General features: G+C 33.5%; 1 protein-coding gene across 1 annotated transcript in view; it reads right to left on the reverse strand.

Annotated features, from left to right (window-relative positions):
• Nucleotides 1–5,602, reverse strand: part of LOC129233682 (homeodomain-interacting protein kinase 2-like) — a 40,958-nt gene extending 35,356 nt beyond the window's left edge. The window contains exon 1 of the mRNA XM_054867662.1: nt 5,392–5,602. The gene's annotated coding sequence lies outside the window, so the exon portion shown is untranslated. The remainder of the gene's footprint in view (nt 1–5,391) is intronic.
• Nucleotides 5,603–6,000: the final 398 nt, after the last annotated feature.

The following is a 6,000-nucleotide window of genomic DNA, read 5'->3' on the forward strand; positions in this document are numbered from 1 at the left end:
CGTTATTTTTAAAATAGCATGTTTCTAAAGGTTATTCCCAAACTAATTTATGTTTCACTAATTAGTTTTCACTAAAAAAGACAACTAGAACAAAGCAAGCTAATAAATTTTATGTTTGCTTCAAAGAAGCTTCATTCAAAACTTTAGTTATAATTAATATTATTATTAATGTTTAAAGGCAACAAATTTTTAAAACAATGAGTTTCATATTTTTTCATTAAATAGGAAAATTGCACAAAATTTACCGTTTTTCACACACAACTTTTTTCGAAAGAAACAATACGGTTAAACGAAGGTACGAGATTTAAGTAAGATCATCCACTAGCTATTAAAAAAAAATTTTCAACATTGGTTCAACTAGAAAGGCATTATGAACTAACAAGCAAAAAAAAAAAAAAAACACATATGGTATGGCCTAACAAATGCCATCTTGTTGATGTCAGCTCAAAATAAGTTTAAGGACGACTAAAACAAAAATTAAACTAAAAAACCAGTGGAAAATTTCAAGTATGCAATACTCTGCACACAGAAAATAGAAAGATTTAAAAGCATTTTTCACATTTATACACCTAAAAATCAAAACATTACGAATTAATATTTCTAAATACCGATTAATTATTCTGTATTTACAAGGGAATTTACTATTTCTTCCCTAGATTCCTTTATTTTTTAGTTTGAGAAAAAAAAAGTCTTTGCTACCCTCATTTTAAGACTACTTCGCTACAAAGTTTTTTTTTTTTTTTTCCAGTTTAAAAAAAGAAAAAACGAAAAAAATAGGTTTGTACAATCACTCAGTTTGCTCAGTATTATTTATTATTTTGGAATTTAAAAATTTGGTAACAAACCAAAAGCCGATGCAAAAAGATTGTGGAACAAAGACATAACAACGTGTTATAACTACGAAGTCTTCCTTCTAAGTGCAAGCGATGGGATTTAAAAAAATGACAGAAAAAACTGCGATTTTAGCTGATCAAAAGCTAATGAATACAACTTTCAACATTCAGATTATAAAAAAAAATCATTTCCCGTTTTAATAAACTAATGGAAAAATATTTTATTAAATGGCGCCATTTTATTTTCTTTTACTCGCGGAGATGACTTGGACAAATAAATAAAACAATATTTAGTTTAATGATAGCGAATGACAAATAAAATAAACATAGTAGAAAGTTTTAATCCAACCATAAAGGTATACTAAAATAATTGAGGCATATGTTTGACTCAATAATATTTATTCGTTCTCCTTGAAAGGAAACGTACACGTTTTTCGCCATTTTTAAATCCCTTTGAAAGAAATTTATTTTTTTAAGGGCATTTAAACCATTAAAGATATTTTCCGGAGGAAAAATAATAAAATAAAACTTACTATTGGCTTGTAAATTACATGCATTATTGCTGTGGTATATGAGCACCCAGAAACTTGCAGTTTTTCTAACTGTTCACGACCACGAGCTCAAACTATTTACAACTCTGAAGAATGAGTAATGGTTCGGGGGACACGGTGGTAACTATAGGATAACCTAGCCCCGCCCCTAGTCTTCTTCTCAATTTATTTAATTAAGTTTTATAAAGCGCCAAAGATCCTATTTTCTCGAAAAAGTAATGTCCGAAAGAAAACTTACCATAATTTTATGAACTGGAGGCATAATCACTGTGGTAACACTCAGAAAATTTAATTGACTTTAAGTATTCAACCCTCAGTTATAGTTCGGGAGTAGAAATAACGCATTGAAGACAAGATATCTTCACTTCAATGCATTGCTTATACTGACCAATGGGGTGAACGACCAACAAATGGGGGCCATCGATGGAAATCCTCCCACCCCATTGGATACAGTAAAAAAAGTCACTTTTTAAAATCAGTTAATTAATTTGTTTAAGTATGAAAGCAATAACCCATGAGAAAACTCAAATAAGGAATTAAGGAAAGGGATTACCACTGGCTTGTGTTGGAGAAATATCAGAGGCCGATTCCATTGAAAATTAGTAACATCGACACTTTAGCGCTATCTAAGGGAATGCTATTATTTTCCATGTAACCAATAAAAAAGAAAAATTAAAAGCTTAGTCTTTATCGAAGATATTTCTTTTTAAAAAAATCGGAAGGTATTTACCGTTTTGCCAAATGTTGCAAAAGTGAGAGCCCCTTTGTGGGTTCCAAAGTGCCTAAGCTCAAAAAAACAGGTAGCACAGCCCAATAATCCGAAAAGTGTTCTGATCTCTTTTTTTTTTTTTTTCAAACTAAACGGAAATGTCTGAGAATAAAATAAAACCAATGCACTAGCAGTCCTTGGTTTTTATTTTTATTATTTTGGTTTTTAGCAGTATGTTAGTCTCCATGAAACGCCTATTGTGACCGATCGTCCGATAGAAGAATTTATCCAGAAAAGATAACACAAGCGATTGATGAGCAAAAAAGAACTAAAGCTTACATTGGTGATTATTGAAATGAATTATTAATATTTTCTAAACTAGCAAGGCTGAATTGAAATACTTATGATAAAAGATACTTGGGTGCTTCAAAAAAAAAAAAAAAATCTTCATGTGCTAGCAGAGACACTAGCATACGAAAATGCATGTATGAATGATACTTGAGACTCCAATCTTGTTCAATTCTAAGATTTTGCTATGATCCGAATTTGAGAACATTTTCTCTCTAACCGGAGAGTTACTTTTGGCTGGAAGACAAGCAACGAATAACTAGAGATTGTGACTGCCAAATCACATATAAACAGCGATGTTTTAAAAGATATCGCAGGTTGCTATGTTATTCGCGCATCTGCTTCCATGAAAACCTTGTCTTACTATTGCAAATTTTCAATAAAATAACACTGAATGAATTATACTCCGAGATAATATTTATCTCAGCCAGCGTTTTAATGTGAAAACAAGAAAAAGTAACGGTGCACTTGCGCTATTATTTTTTATGCGGCGCGACCAAAAAGTGATGCGAGGAATTCGCGGATCACTATTTTAATCAAGCTACAATAGAAGTGTGAACATTTAGGGTGGAAAACGAATCTCCAGACATCAAGTAAATTTCTGCTACAAACTAAAAGCCTGATTTTCGATCACAACAACCAGGGGAAAAAATGTTTTTAAGTTTCGGATTCGTTTGAAAAACTAAGTTTTGCCAGAAAATAAATCTCTGTGTTCACCTTCTAGACAGTAAGGTATTGGGAATGTTTAAAATGCTGCTCCGCTTACGGAATGAAGAAAACAATATTTCAAAAATAAATGATTCGGTTTGCAGGAAGACTGTCAGTCATTTTATACTGTAGATGAAAGTTCAGCAAATCTGGTGAAGGTTTTAGTTCTCTTTGTATAAAGTGTCTAACACGAGTATTTTCGGAAAACCGACAAATGAATAGTTAATTTAAAACGAATAGTATCCCTTCTTTTGTTTTTTAACAAGAGCTTAAAAAAACACTACAGTCGAGCGCCGATTATAGTATCTGAACCTAGTTTAGATAGTCGGACAAGCAACTTAAGGATACTGACATACATTGGGACTTCTGAGAATGTGAAAAGGTTTGAAATGCATATTTTTAGTGCAGTAAATTTGTTACTATCAAATTCCTACAGCAATTTATCCAGGTTAGGATTTGGCTCTTAAAACTCTCCGAGTGTTTTAACTGTCAGAATGGAAACTTTCCTCACTTTTGTGGAGTTTTTTCTGAAAAACCTGTTAAAGTCAAGACTTGATTTTTGAATTAGCGACTTTCTATATAAATCTAAAAGTTATGCTTTCCTTTGAAACAGATGCAAAAATGAACTATTACTCATTTTAAAATCAAAACTTCAATATTCAATCTTTAATGCTTCTTTTCCACAAATACAACAAATCTTTAAGTACTTGCTTCATATGCAAATATACATGCTCATTCTAGTTACCACACAGTGCCAGATCTTTTTTCTCAGTAGGGGCAAATCTGAAAACTGCCGCCCTTCTTCCTTCAAGTTTTTATGTTAAATTTCAACAAAAAGAACTTAGAAATAGGGTGAATTTGCAGCCTCGTTGTTTATGTGGCTAAAAAACATGTTAACTACTTACCACAGAAGTTAATACATAAGTTAGCATTTTTCCAGGTTGGTTGACATGATTTCCCAGATTTTTGACAAAATTATTGATTTTCCCTAACTTTTGATCAAAACATTGAATTTTTTGATCAAAATAAAAAAATTTCACGATTCGACTTTTTCTATGCCTTTCTTGACCCATGGGAACCCTCTGTCTGCTGTCTTGCTCTTTATTTCCTGCTTCTACTACAGTTACTGGGAAAGCTAGAAATAGTTTTTCACATTTTATTTGGCGTAAATGGTTCAATTCTTCCTAACTCTTCCCAGTATATGTAAGATGCTCGAAGCTCCAAATATGCTGCTCTTATTCAGTGTTTGTGCTCACAGCATTGCCAGAAAAATGATATAAAAACAAATTTAAGATATGATGAGTGCCTTGGGCTAAAATGAAAAATTGTGAAAAAATTTTAAACTAATTTTATGTGAAAGGGGAGTTTACGCTTCCAGAACAGCAGTACGGAAACAACATACCGGTGAGCTGGCACTGGTATGTACATATAAATCTTGCACTACTCACAAACACTTTACCGTAAGATGTTAAAATTAGTTACGACACTTACAACTAGAGACGTACCGAGTAGCACTTTGGCCGAGTACCGAGTACTCAGCCTAAAGGGGTACCAACATTTGCTACATCCAGTGCTCCTTTATTGTATCACGATTCTATTTGTATTGAATGAAAGTTAGCTGGATGATTTTATTGCTTCTTTGCATTTGATTATGCTTCAGTCAAAGCTTCCACATACATGAAATGTACACAAACACACACAAAAAAAAACTCACTCTTTCTCAGGCAAGTGTAAATCCAGGGGTCAGATTCTTCTTAAAATGAACAGAAGTCGAAAAACTATAACTGCATTTAGGAAACTTCCATTTTCAGTAATTAAAAAACGGAGATCCCAATCCCACTGCTTTGCGGCTGGCTACTACAATTGTGACTCCTCATCCCCTTCCTAATGGTGATTTATGTACCGAGTTCCTCTAAAATCAGAAGCTGGATTTGTCTTTGTTTTCAGAACATTCCTTTTCCTTAAAATGATTATAGATGGAAATCACAAAATTCAGAAAAGTTGTGTGTGCCTAAAAAGTCACCAAGTGTCATATAATCAGACAATTTGCATAGCCTGCCCAGCACTAAGCATACAAAGATCAATAGTGTCAATAACCACTTCGCTTATCTATACAATCACTTTCCGTGAAAAATGTCCTATAGTGTGAAATAAATAAAGAGGAAACTTTAAAACAATACAAATGCAGTGCCAGTAACTGGTATTGATTCCTTTAAACAAAAGAATAAACTTAAATAATAACCTGGTAGGAGGAAGTGTCATGCAACTTTATCGTGGTGGTCCGGATGACATTTGGAATGACTGGAAGCTCGACGGCCGTCGAAGTTTTGATGCTCCTGTTGTGGTTGGAGCTAGTAGATGCAGATGCAGCACTAAATGGCACCACACTGCTGCTGTGAGATTGGTCCAAGACATAGTTGACTGCATTGGACACCCCTTCAGCAGCAAGCAAGTTGCTCCGTAGAGGTTACATCACTCACCTGCTGAGGATTTGCATACTCAGCACTGAAAATAAATGCAAGACATGAAAAATTAGCTTGCTTAAGATTTTAATGTCAAGCATATATTTTACCTATTTTCTAGAAGGGTACGTCTACTTTTCTTAGATTGTTGAATACAAGACCTTTCCGGGTTATCCCTCGTACCAGCGGCATTTACATTTTTTATTTAATAAATTAATGCACAAATGGAAAATAGTTTGCCGATAGCTTGCAGGCATAAGTGTGTACATGTGTCAGCCAATAGCTTGCGAGGGAGCGTAAGTAATATCTTACTAATGAGTCTACAACTGGGGGAATTGTCCCAATGGCATTAAATTGATCATGAAATGTGAATCAATCGCATTAATTGA

The sequence above is a fragment of the Uloborus diversus genome, unplaced genomic scaffold (genome assembly GCF_026930045.1).
Source record: "Uloborus diversus isolate 005 unplaced genomic scaffold, Udiv.v.3.1 scaffold_625, whole genome shotgun sequence".
NCBI lineage: Eukaryota > Metazoa > Arthropoda > Arachnida > Araneae > Uloboridae > Uloborus > Uloborus diversus.